This window comes from Pinus tabuliformis, chromosome 9, assembly GCF_031772625.1.
Source record: "Pinus tabuliformis cultivar Carrire ecotype Pingquan chromosome 9, CPIR1, whole genome shotgun sequence".
In the NCBI taxonomy this organism is placed as follows: domain Eukaryota; kingdom Viridiplantae; phylum Streptophyta; class Pinopsida; order Pinales; family Pinaceae; genus Pinus; species Pinus tabuliformis.
The window spans coordinates 703588932-703603376 of NC_142307.1; positions in this window are offsets into that span (position 1 = coordinate 703588932).

The window sequence follows — 14445 nt, forward strand, 5'->3', positions numbered from 1 at the left end:
GAAATTGAAGAGGAGGATGTTGTGGAATACCTGAAAGAGACGACGCTCGATTCTGACGGTCGGATTCTCCGTAATGTCCACGGGAAGTTTCTTGCCAAAAGCCCTTTTCTCAACCTCAACAGTAAAATGGTAAAAATGACATGGTAAAAAGTCTTTTTATAGGTTTTTTGGATGAATGAATGCTAAGTTTGTTTATTTTTCACCATGGAAAGATGTTTTTCAATGTATTTTTGCCTATCTTAAACAGGTATGAGTAATGTGTTGTTTTTGTGCAGGACAAAAGGATTTAGAGGGAAAATTGTCATTTTTCACGAACCAAAACATCAGAGTCATCTTTTAAGCCCTTTTCTGACTCCTAAAAATATGAAAAGATTGCCGAGCGTTTCTTTTACACTCGTTAAAACAGAATTAGAAGACGGTCCCCTTATAGCCCTTTTCTGACCGTAAAAATAGGAAAAGATTGCCGGGTTTTTGTCGTTTCAAACTCGATACTGGAAATAAAACGACGTGTCCTTGATCGCTTTTTACTTTTCAGGTCAGTGGCACTAATCATGAAAGTACTCCTTGGTCGCAAGATCAAGCGGTTCTCCCAGGTATTATTTTATACTTTTTCGGGCTTGGGGGACACAAATTTACGAAAAAGTTCAACCTGGAGTCTTCTTAAGTTTTTCAGACTCTCTAAAATTGAAAAATACCGAGTTTCTCCTATACTGGGCTCGTTAAAATTTCACAGTAAAGGGCCTGTTCAATTACAAACAGGAACGAACCACTCCTTCCTAGGGTTCGAATCAAAACTAGGTTGGACTCATCCGAAGGATGAGCTTATAATCAAGCATATGTTATCCTCCTCAAGCTTGTAAAAAATAAAGAGGTACTTGCCAGAAATGGTGGGGGAAAAGAGAGAAGAATGAGCCTATTTGTTATCCTTTGTCTCAGAAGAAACCTTATTACCACTCTTGAACACGACACTTTTCATTCACCTGGGTTGGGAAATCCTTTGATCAAACCACATTGAAAGTCTTCAGCCGGGTTCCGGGGATTAACTTTGAGTCATTCGTTACCAAGCCATCTGTTGTGTCATTATGTGTTCAAGAGGTCTGCAAACAAAACTTTCATCTGCAAAATACTTGTCATCCATTTTGACCATCCCTGAGTCAGTCCTTACAGCAACATTTTCTCCAACTTGGACTATGATTTCATGTTGTGGGCTTGCCTGCAACGGGTCGCTTTCTATCGACATCAGCACATTATCTAGAGAGATGACTTAGGAATCGTCAGTACCTTGAAGTCTGCATGCATCAATGGCATGTTTCTCGCCTTTGATGTCAGTTTACATCATTGACTTTCGATCGAAGGATTCCGTGAAATGTTCGACATCAACTCATTCATTCCCATCTCATGGATTGTACTAGGTACTTTGAGAACCATTGACATTACTGGTGGTCTCTCTCACACTTGTTAACAGTTTACATCATCGACTGGTACTCAAGTGGTTTCTACCATGTTCGACATCAACTCATTTATTCGCATGGCTAGAATCGTACCAATTCGGGAAGTAGAAATGAAGACCCTGGATCTAGTTCCCACCATCCAGGCTGCGAGGAGTTTTGTATTCATTATATAGTAGACCAATTATAAACAGATGGCTGCGTCCATACTGTGTCTACGCAAGTCTATGATTATGATGTACTGCAAGATCATTCCTATATCAGAGTAGTTAGTCTGTTAGTTAAAGTTTTGATCTGAGTATGGGAATGCCTACCTCAGCGATGATATAATCTTATACATGTATTTTGTGTTGAAAATTGTAGGTTCTGACCAGGCTCTCCACGAGATAATCCTTGAAATGATAAAGCGCTTCACCCTTCCTAGATAATACAAAACCCTAATCTACTACAGGCTTCGCACTTTAGGGGGCAATCTGTTACACTAAAAAAATGTCACCATGGCTATTTACAGATAGTATGGCTCTATCAACAGTCATGCTATCCTCCTGGGCAAGTCTTATGCCTCTGCTCTCCATGTCAAACTCCAAAAAGAGAGAAAGTCTTTGTAAATGTGTTTATCTCTGGGTACGCAGATTCTCTCGGCCTTACCTGCGTGTACGCACCTAATGTTCACAAAAGCTGCATACTTGTATGCTATGTATGTAAAGGGGCAGGTGCGTACCCCTGTAAAGGTCAAAAGGCGCGAGTTTCATCTTTAAAAAGTTACTTGTGGTCATTTCTAGAGCATTCTAGAAGGTTGTTCGACGTGTATTGAGTGCCTCCAGATGGTTCATGTACCCCTATGAAAGAGGAACTTATCCCATCAAGAGAGGAGCTATCCCATCCAAAGAGGGGATTATCCCATTGATGGTGGACCTAATTAACTTCCTCTTGAGCACTATAAATACAGGCGTTGGGCCAGAAGGAGGGGAGGTTGAAAGCTAAACATTTCTAAGGGTAGATGCTGCTGGAATTAGGACTCCCATTTAGAAGCTTGTGAGGAGAGATTCCCATCCTTTCTTGTTTCATTTGGAAGTGGGTGAGCTTTGTCAAAGTAAAGGAGAACTCTTGATGGACCCTGGGAGGGACTTGCACAACACCAAGGCTCAGGTTGTAATTGTTCCTTTTGTTTCCTATTAATGCAAATGAGTCCATTCTTCTCAATAACTTGTTATTTATGAGTTGTTTCATGTACTCCTTGGTCTATATGTTAAATATGTTTTATTTTATGAGATTATCAAGTGCTATTTAATCGTTTGATTGTTAGTGAATGCAGGTTTCGAAGTGAAGGAGGAGCTCATCCAGATCGGCGAGGCTGGACTACTACAACAACGTTGGACTACAGGTAGGATCTAAACACTTGATTTCTTGTATGGTAAATGCATGTTTAGAGAAGGATTGCTCTTGTTTGTCTTGTTTGTCACTAGAGAGTCTTAGGCTCCTAGGGAGGTTGGTTGTGTCTGCACTATCGACTCTTTCCGCCTGACAGATGCCAAATCAAACCCACCAACATCGCAGCATTAACAATGTCTTACTACTCTCTAACTCTGTGGATAACACATTAAAATCCACTAACAAAATCTGCAGGAACAACCAATTGGAGATTCGATGTAGACTCCTCCTTATAGATTCACTAGTGCACTTCTCCTCCAAGCAATGGTTGCTCCTCACAGCTCAAAACCACACAACAACAACAAAAAATGCCACACTAAAAGACTATGTACCTTCACACTCTACCTTAAACCTACGCCTACTCTATGAACATAAAAGAAATCCTCACATGTTTTTTAACTCCCTCGGAACTCCCATTAGGGAGTCAAGCCCATACTCACTCTGATACCAAAAATAAAATTGGCCCTAATAGAAATGTAGGCCACAGTTCTCACAGTTGACTTCTCCAACCCATTTGATCTTAGGATAGGGATTATGCTCAGAGGTGCCAAATAAAACCCACCGACTTCACAACATTAACAATGTCCTACTACTCTCTAACTTCGTGGATAACACATGAAAATACGCTAACAAAATCTGCAGGAACAACCAACTAGAGATTCGATATAGACTCCTCCTTATAGATTCACTGGTGCACCTCTCCTCCAAGAAATGGTTACTCCTCGCAACTCAAAACCACACAACAACAATGAAAAATGCCACACTGAAAGACTATGTACTTTCACACTCTACCTTAAACCTACACCTACTCTATGAACATAAAAGCAATCATCACGTGTTTTTTATCTCCCTTGGCACTCCTGTTAGGGAGACAAGTCCATACTGACTCTGATACCAAAAAGGAAATTATCCCTAATACTAAAAATAAAATTGAAGGAGAAGAGATTCTGCACACAAAACTATTTGTATATTGTCAATCAAGATCAAAATACAAGCCACATAAATAGTGCTTATGAGATCCAACAGATTCCAAACTAGGACATTTTTTGTTGAGAAAATATTTCAATAACCCAACCATCCAACAAACTAAATCTACCTATATGTTAATGTAAGCATTAGAATACATTATTCCAAGTACTATAAAATATAATAATATGATGTTATAGTTATAATAGTTAAATTATATATCTAATTATATAAATATGTAATGAAATATCTATATATATATTATATAATTTTATGTCAAGTTAAATAGTTATAAAACTATGTTATGTTATAAATAATATATATATAATTATAATATATAGTTATGTGATATTATAACTTTATAATAGTTAAATATATATATTTATATTTATAATTATATAGTTATAAAGTTATGAACTATATATATATATATATATATATAACTATGTTATATTATAAAATATATATACAACTATACCAAATAGCAAAGTGATGTTCTAACTATTCGGTATAGTTGTATATATATTTTATAATATAACTTAGTTGTGTGTGTGTGTGTATATATATATATATATATATATATATTAAATAATTTTAGGTTACATTGAATATTTATAAAACTATAGTTCGATCGATCCATAAAGTTTGATCGAGGGTTTGTTTTTAACCCTTGATCAAGCTACGTTTTTTGCAACTGAGGAGCTTGATCGAGTGCTTAAAAAAAGCTCAATTGAGCACTTAAATGGCTCAATTGAGTCATCTTTTTTTCCACCTAAATGTGCCCTCGATTGCCAAAAAGTGTAACCTAGCTCCATACTTTCATCTATCATTATCCATTAAAGTACCTCACCAACAACCCTGTGTTGGGGGTAGAATTTGCATATGGATGCTCTATTTCCAGGAGTATGATTTTCAAGTGGTGGTTAAGCCTGGTAAGTTGAACATGGTTGTCACACTTGACTTCAAGATAAGAGGCACGAAACTTGGAGGACAATATGTTGGATGCACAACTTTTTGTTGTGACCATGGCAAATGACTACTTTGTAGAGATTACGAGCTTTTTAAGTACAATAATGGAACCAAGATTATACAATTGCACAAAAGGAGCAACTAGTGGTGAAAGCTACCGACTCTTAGTTGATTACATGTTTTCTATATAAGTCGGGAGTAGATGGAATTATGTATAAGTGTGTTTCAGAGCATGAACAACAACTGATTTCGATATAGGTGCATGCGAGTGTCGCAAGAGGAAACTATGCAGGACTAGCCACAACGTAGAAGATGTTGCACATGGGGCTATGGTGGCACACTCTACATACCAATCCTAAAGAGTTTTGTAGGACCTATGATGTATGATAATGAGTATGGAAGTCATCCCAACAAACAAAATGTCTTTCACTCCCCATCTCACCCTATAACCATTTGATAAATAGGTGATTAATTATGTAGGACCAATTAACCCACCAATAAAGAATATTGGAGTGTGGTAAATAATTACTACCACTAATTATCTGGCCAAATGGGTAGAAGCCACACCAGTGAAGGATTGAAATGCAAAGACAACTGTGCACATTTTATTTGAAAATGTGGTAACCATACTTGGATTCCCAGCGTGATGAATGAGACTTGAGGATACTAACAATTCAGTGGGCGTATAGGACTATATGTAAAAGTTTGATTGGGAAAGAATCCTTCCAATTAGTATATGGACAAGAAGCTATCATGCTAATGGGTTTTCTAGTTATGAGTCTATGCATCACAATAGCACAAGGTTTATTACGACTGGAAGAAAACCAAGCACTTGCCAGTTTCCACTAGGAAGTGCGGAAGGCTAGAGATAAATATTGACATGATAGAAGAATTAGGAAAAATATTATTTTAGTTAGGGACTCAGTATTTCTATACGACAATAAGTTTTCCAAGCATCCAGGTAAGTTTTAGATGCATTGTATGGGGCCATATATAATCCAACACATATTAAATGTGGGCTCAATGCAACTAAATAACATGGAAAATACATCACGTAAGTGGTTTGTCAATGGGAGCTAGTTGAAACTATATAGGGACAATCAATCTCCTGCACAAATTGTATGACGAGTAAGGAAGTCATCTACCAGTTGTAGATAAATAAGATAGAGTGGTTGAAGGTTTTATGGAATTGGGATTGGTTTCGTTCAAATTAGTAGTTAGTATTTATTTCATAATTTCCAAGGTAAAAATTGGTATAACAATTTACATCAGGGAGGATTATGCATAATATTGTCATTAGAATAGACATGGTGCAATGTTCGGGGCCACCTTCAAAAAAATAATTTTTCATAAGGAACAGAATGTGAGTGAAGGGAGCTTATTCGACAAGCTATGGAGGAAATGGCTGAATAGTAGAGACATTGTCAAGGCATGGTTGAGTGGGGAAATTAGCTATGGAGTTATAACACCCTCCTCCCACATCTACCCAAGCAACTGGCCAACCGGGGTAAACATGATATGAGAGGCTACTATGACATGATTTAACCACCTAGGTAACCTTAAGGAAATGGAATCGATGGAAATGCAACACACAAACCTCCCTGAGGTGCTTGAGGACCCTGAGGAGCTAATCCACCACTCAAGGTGCCCAACCCCTAAGTTAACCTAGAATTTACATGAATTAAACCTAAAGTCACTCCCATGACAAGGCATGCATGCGAATGTAAACCTATAGTTGTTCCCACAATCCCTGCAAGGGAGAGGCTGCAATCTCTATCAGTCAGTTTTGTGCTAGAGATTGCAAGATTTAAGGCACTTTTTTAGGGCTAGCCTCCAAACCAATGCTTATAACTTTATGAGACTCTCCAAGACGTTAAATGACACCAAGACAAAGCCTCTAACACAAAACTTAATCAAGTACTTGACCTATCCAAGGCTAACCATGATAGACTTTTTGTCAAACACTTAGTAAATATGCAACCTATAGGTGTAAATAATAGATTTGAGCATAGGGGTCTCATACTTATCTAAGATTCACCATGAAGCATTGTCTCCTTATCACATTAGCTTCCATTTCATCCATTAGGTCATAGATGCATCGATCATTCAACAACAGGTAAGAACATGATGAGAGCCATACATAATTGTTGTCATAAAACACATACATAACCAGAGTAATAAGGACATAAATACCAATGAAATCACAACCATATAAACAACATATAATCCACCATAATTATCATACAAATATAAGGAGAAATAACCTTTTACTAATGATGCAAAATCCAAACCCGGGATGGGACTTCCATGTTCCACCTGATTGTAGAATGGCTAAGACAAATCTCTTTTCAGCCATTCACCCCTGTGCCATATTCCAAGCATGAATTTGGGATCTCAAAGAACACATCAATCAAAACTAATCTAGGGCTTCCAAAGGCCATCCACCTCAACCCATCAAACAGTGATTCCACCTCACGGTCAGATATCACAAAACCAACATCAAATCGGTCTCTATTTGAGCCTTCCAGGGCTGCAAAGTGTTTGTTCCAACTCGGCTCCCAGGATTAGTAACTCAACCCACGGGTTTTACCAGGCTCCAGAGTGTTTTTCCAACCAGGGCTACGAGACTAGTAACTCAACCCAAAATTTTACCATGCTCTAGATCGTTTGTCCAACCAGGGCTACAGGACTAGTAACTCAACCACCAAGGGCTCCATAGTGCTTGTGCAACCCCAGCTACAAGACTAGAAACTCAACCCAAGATGCTACAAGGCTCTAGAGCATTTGTCCAACCAAGGTTATGGGACTAGTAATTCAACCCAAGTCGTTACAAGGCTCCAGAGCATTTGTCCAACCAAGGCTTCCGGTAACTAATAGCTCAACCCAAGCTAAGGAAACATGAGAACCAACCAGAAAACAAAGAAAATAAACCAACAACACCATTGTTATCTAGAAAATGTCAAGGCTAGGCAAATCCACTATCAATCCAAGCAATCCTCCATGCTAGTGACATACCATGACTAAGAAACCACATGCATGTCCCATTCATGGCGAAACTAGTGAAGAGAGCATACATGCAACTCGATACCTGTAAGAAAATCTTATGTAGTTGCTGATCCCGATGCTCTCTTGTGATTTTCTACTCTTCCTTTGCCTTCTTGGTCCAAAAATCCAAGTATGCCACACCCTCCAAGAGTGCTCCAAGAAAACTCTAAGTATCCAATACTATGAGAGGGAGAGAATAATGAGAGAGCTCCAACACTGAACTGAACAAGTCTTGCCCACTGATCCTCAGAAGCCTTTTTATTACTGAGGCCTCTATTTTCTTCATTTTCCATTATTTCCTTCAATTTCCATTATTTTCCTTCAATTTCTTCCTCACATGAAACCTGTGACCTTTCACCTTCTCTTTCTTCTAATTTCCATTACTTTCGTAAATAAATGTGCCAAAATGCCATTTTGCCTTTCTAAAGCCTTAGCCATTGCCTTTTCGAATTTCCTTAGCCATAATAAACTGGATCAACACTCTCTAGGATGTTTGCCTCGCCATTCAACTTGCAATAGGTGTCCCATCACCGTGGCCTTATATATTTTTACATGAGTTTCTAACCAGGGTTGTTACAAGAGTGCCTTGTTAGACACTATAACTGTAGAATAGGTCACCAACCATATTTTGAAGGATGATGAGGGAATACATGAGATTGAGAAGAGCATGGGCATGATGAGATTTATTAACAAGTGTAACACAACGTAAGAAACATTTCAAATTAAATAGCATAATGAGAAGCTCAGTAAGGACAAAGAGTAGTGGAATGATCTTGAAAATTGGGTATTTGGAATTACATATAAGTGTAATGAATTACTATTAACAGTCCAATGAGTAAGCAACGAGGACATTGGTGCTATCACCCAAGATATGACCATTGGAACGACACATGAGGAAGCCTTAAATGCATTGTAGAAGGCCATAGAGGAGAAAATATCCTCTAAGGAGAAGGACTGAGTGGTTCAGGACGAGCCACAATTTTGTGTTGGGGGCTTGTTGGTGGCCGATTTTTTTTTGAATTTTTTATTGAAGTGTTATGTAGGTGGTGATGTGGAGGATAGAGTAGCAGTAGAGGAGAAGAAATTGAAGCACACTAGTGAGAGTTGGTGCAGGATAAAGATTCACAGCATAGGGAGGCACCACGCACGAAGGTGATGGTAGCATTTAGAGAGACTGGTCACATGTAAATAAGATTAGGTATTTAGGACTTTGTAGTTGAGGTCGAAGGAAGAGAGTGATACCATGGAATGATAAGTTGAAAATATTTACAGGAAGAAGAAGATCGACAAAGTGGGATGAGCGAGCATGAGATATTTTCAGCAAGCGATTAGGAGACATGGGATGACTTGAGGAAGGATGTCAGAAACTATTCTAACGATTAGCCAATAGGGGGAGATAGGTGGAGGAGTGGAGAATTTGGTTGAAGGAAGAACAAGAAGCTTCCAGGAGCCAATATATGGACATGTTTGGGACATATCATTAGTTGGATGATTGGATAATCAAACTGAGGCTACCAAAGATGAAATGATTATTGTTTTTATATATTTTTTGTTAGAATAGTCTCAAGTGTTAGTTTTTGCATCTGTAGTTTCTATGCAACATGAATGAAACAATAATAACATAGTATAGAGAGTCGTTATGTGTTGGCACTATATTGGTCGTTGTGTTGTATTATGAACAATCAGTAGAGGCTGGTGAGTCAACTTATGCATGATTTGTGTTGTAGACCCTTGTGTCCTTTTATGTTCTCTTATGAAGTAATAGAAATACTAATGGGTTACTTCTGTTATCTTGGTGTATAGATATATATGGTTTTATTATTTTTTTCTATTCATTTACTATTTGTTGAATATTTTTCGATTGGGTTGAATGCAACTTAATGTTTCAAAAAGCTAAGCAGAATAATAGTTTGGTAATGGCTTCATATGATTAGGCACTGTTGTGGTGAGTGGTAATCCATGTAATGAGACCGAAATGGTTGCCAGGAAGAGTGTTATTTCTCGGCCTCAGTCTTATGGTCGAGTATGGCCCATGCACTAACTAGTACGTGCAAGAGTCAGTGAAGTCTTATGCAACTTGCAATATCTTAAAGACTACTAGGTATTCATTCGGTAGTTGTTTGAATCTTGGGTTGCGGTAAGAGTTATAATTCTTTAGGATCCTAACAATCCCATATGATTACATAAACCTAGTTCTAGTAGTCCCTCATTAGCATCTTGGGTGAGAATTCATCCACTCCACGGATGATGTGAAAAGGGTTGATGTTGAGTGGGTTTGTTGGCCAATTGTGTAGAAAATCCTGTATCTTATAAAATCTTGCGCGTCAACAGCTACCCAAGGACTCTATGACCAAGCCGGAAATTCCATGGCCATTTCCTGGCCTACAAAATTTCTCTTCTACTACTACATCACCAACATTCTTCTTTGGTTTGGGAGTTGTTTCCTCTAGGACCGTATTCCATATGATCATCTGCTATAATGGAATCACTTCATCTTTTATGATTACGATTTTTTGTCTTTCACTAACACATAGGCTTCATTCTTCCTCTTTTTTAATATTAGGGTTACGTTGCATCGTTATAATGGAATATTTTATAAATCCATAAGATCAATGGAGGAGAAAAATTAATCGTTTTATTTTTTCCATATCCATCAGATTTCCAAATTTGTAATCAAATTATACCCAGGTATATTTAGCCAAATCTATAATCAAATTATTCTCAAGTTTGTTAAGTTGTTATATGTGCTCTATAAGTCTTTGATTAAGCATTATGGAATGCCATCTATTTGTTGCCTATAATTTGTGGCTTTATAACTAAACTTTAAAAGTTTAATTAGGAATATAAGCATTGTTTTTGGTTATATTATTTTACTAAATGGAAAAATCTATTTTTTCCTTCTATAATTGGATATAGTGATATTATGTCTATCCTTGATCAAAGAAAACTACATTTACTATCATACTTATTGTCAAAACAAAAAACAAAAAACAAAATCCTTTATAACAAATAGTAAATTGAGATAAAATGTTAATATGAAATGAATTGTATTAGGTATTTATATATAATATTAACTTTCAGGCTAGGAGGTAACTCCTCAAAACGAATCATGATATTCATTCAAGTTGGTCATTATTATATACATGAGGGAAAGACTTTTCATTTCATCTCCCGATGACTCTTCATCTTTTTCTATTATTTATTTACATTAATTACAATTTTTCGCCCAATCCCTATGATTAGGTGTCAACATTCCCCCTTAATCTGAAGGGATGTTGGTGAGTCCAAGCATCATTCTGAATCTTTCAAGCTTTTCTCTTCCAAGCGCTTTGGTGAAGATGTCTGCAATTTGCTCATTAGTGGAACAATGGTGGAGATGGATTGTTTTAGCCTCAACATGATGTCGAATCAAGTGATATTTATTATTGATGTGCTTCGTTCGATCATGGAACTTTGGGTTCTTGGCCAACTTTATTGCCGAGGTATTGTCAATCATGAGTGGAGTCGATTGCACTTGTTTTACCTACAAATCTTCAAGAATTTTCCTAAGCCACATAATTTATTTTGTTGCCTCAGTTGCTGCCACATATTCTGCCTCTGTTGTGGAATCTTCTGGAACTGATTGTTTGCATGATCTGGAGACAGCTCCTAATCCAAGAATCATAGCATAACCTGAATTAGATCTTTGTCTCCATTGAAGTTTGAATCAAAGTATCCAATCAAGTTGAAGTCGCCCACCTGTGTATACTTGATTCCAAAGTCTTGATTTCCATTCAAGTACCTTAGAACTCTTTTTGCAGCAAACCAATGTCCCTCACAAGGCTTTTGCATAAACCTGGAGAGGATTCCAACAACAAACGAAATGTTTGGTTTGGTATTAGTTAAGTAGTTGAGACTTGCCATAAGCTGTCTATACTTTGTTGCATCCTCAAATTCTTTTCCTTCAATGGATGTGAACTTTAAGTTTTGTTCCATTGGAGTAGTAAGAGGATTGCATTTTGTCATGCCAAACCTGTTCAACAGACCTCCAATGTACTTCTTTTGAGAAAGGAATATGGACTTCGGATGTTGAGTTACTTCAATACCAAGATAGTAATGAACATAGCCCAAATCAGTCATTTCAAAACATTTCCTCAATTCCTTCTTTATGGATGCAATGTAGCTTTAATTGTTCCCTGTCATCAAAAGATCATCTACATATACCACAAGATATACAACTTTTTTGCCAACCTTATTGACAAACAAAGTTGCATCATCAAGATCATAATGTTTGAAATTGAGTTTCAGAAGATGCTTAGTTAGTTTTTCATACCAGGCTTGTTGTGCTTGTCTGAGGCCATACAAGGATTTCACAAGTTTGAATACTTTATGTTCATGTCCTTCCACAACAAATCCTTCAGGCTGGGACATAAAAACATTCTCTTTGAGATTTCCATTCAAGAAAGCAGTTTTTACATCCATTTGATGGACTTTCCAACCATTTTGAACAGCTAGGGCAAAGAGTGTCTGTATGGTAGCCCATTTTGTTGTGGGGACAAAAGTATCCTCATAATAGACCCCTTCCTTCTGTGAAAAGCCTTTTGCCACAAGCCTGGCTTTGTGCTTGTCAAGTGAGCCATCGGCTTAATACTTGTTCTTGTAGACGCACTTGCAGCCAATTGGTTTGGTTCCCAATGGAGGATCAACTAGCTTCCAAGTGCCATTCTTTATTAGGGCATCATACTCCTTTTGCATTGCTTCTTTCCATTCATCATGAGAAGCAACTTCTTTGAAGGAAGTTGGTTTAAAATCTATAGAGAAATTCAATTCACAATCATAAGAAACATCCATATCAACAGGGGAATCAGAGTCATCTACATCACCTCCATTTTGCCAGTTTCAATTTCTAGTTCCTGTCTTTCCAACCTCATTAGGATGAACACTTTCAAGTGTCTTTGTCAGCCACTTTGGGGGACCTTTCTCAGATGGTCCAGGCTACTCCATTGATTGAGTTGGGACTAAATCAAGATTGAGTCTCCCAATTATATCAATCACATCACTTAAAGTATCATCTGTTGTTAGAGTTTCATGCGAGGGAGAGAGTGCTTCAGAAGAAGATTCCATAGGTTGATCTAGTATAGGAATCCCCCCTTCAAGATGTGGAATCTGATTATCAAATTCTTGAAATTATTTTGCATTTGCGAATCTATCCAAGTGATCAAGTTGTCGCTCAACAGCATTGTCATTTTTGGATGATTTAAGGAAGGATTACATCTATAGGTACAACAAATTTTTAATTGAATTCATCATAGAGACGGTATGCTTTGGAGGTGTTTGAATACCCCAGGAAGATACACTTACGACTTCTTGCACCAATTTTGTTTCTATGTACCTTTGGTATCGAGGCATAACATGTGGAACCAAAGACCCTGAGATGCTTTACCGAAGGAATGTTCCCATACCACATTTCATAAGGAGTCGTGTTTCTAATAGCATTATATGGACATATATTCTTTACATATACAGCACATAGAACTGCAACAGCCCAAAACATCAATTTTACATTTTTGAAAAACATCATGGGGCGTACCATATTTAAGATTGTCCTATTCATTCTTTTAGCCACTCCGTTCTGTTGGGGATTATAAGGCACAATTATTTGATGTTTGATCCCATGTTGACAAAGATAGTTTTCAAATTCATTTGAAGTGTATTCTTGTCCATTATCAGTGCGAATAGAGCCAATATGAGATTGCGCATCATTTTCAATCCATGTATGAATGTTCTTGAATGTTTGAAAAGCATCATATTTGTTCTCCAATAAATAAACCCAACACATTCTGGCTTAATCATCAATAAATGTCATCATATATTTATTTCCATTTGCAGAAGGAACAGGCATTGGACCACATAAATGTGAATGAATGAGTTCAAGTTTTCTATGTGCTCTTGAATGTGAATCATGAAAAGACTAGTTTCTATGCTTTCCTAGAATGCAAGCATCACATTGCTTAAGTTTCCTAGGAATTGTAGGAAAACCAGTAACACCATTTTTCTTCAACAAGCAGAGGTTGTCATAGTTCTAGTGTCCAAATCTAGCATGCCATAATAAACTTGATGGAAATGCATCTTCTTCATAATGAGAATTGTATGAGAAATTTTGTGCATGAGCAGAAGTACCCTGCCGCTTGAGAAGCCTTTCTTCTTCTATCCCCGTCATGATAAGTGAGTGGTTTGAAGCTTTTCTCACCTCAAGCTTACCATCAAACATATGAATGGAGTGTCCTTGCTGGCGGATGTGGACCAAGGACAACAGGTTTCTCCTCAAATGTGGAAGATATAGAACATGATGCAGAAGAAAGTCTGGAAGACCAGGCAATTTAAGCCTGATTGTGCCAAACCCTAATGGCTTGAGTTTTGATTTGTCTGCAAAGTATACTGCTCCATCAAAATTGTCAGTAAATTATTCAGAAAAATATTTTCTAAAAGTCATGTGGCAAGTTGCTCCTAAATCAAGCAACCAATCATTTTTCCAAGAAGCAAGTGAAGCATTAAATAAGTCTTAATTTACTCCAATATTATAGTGTGCCACAACATAGTGAGCAGA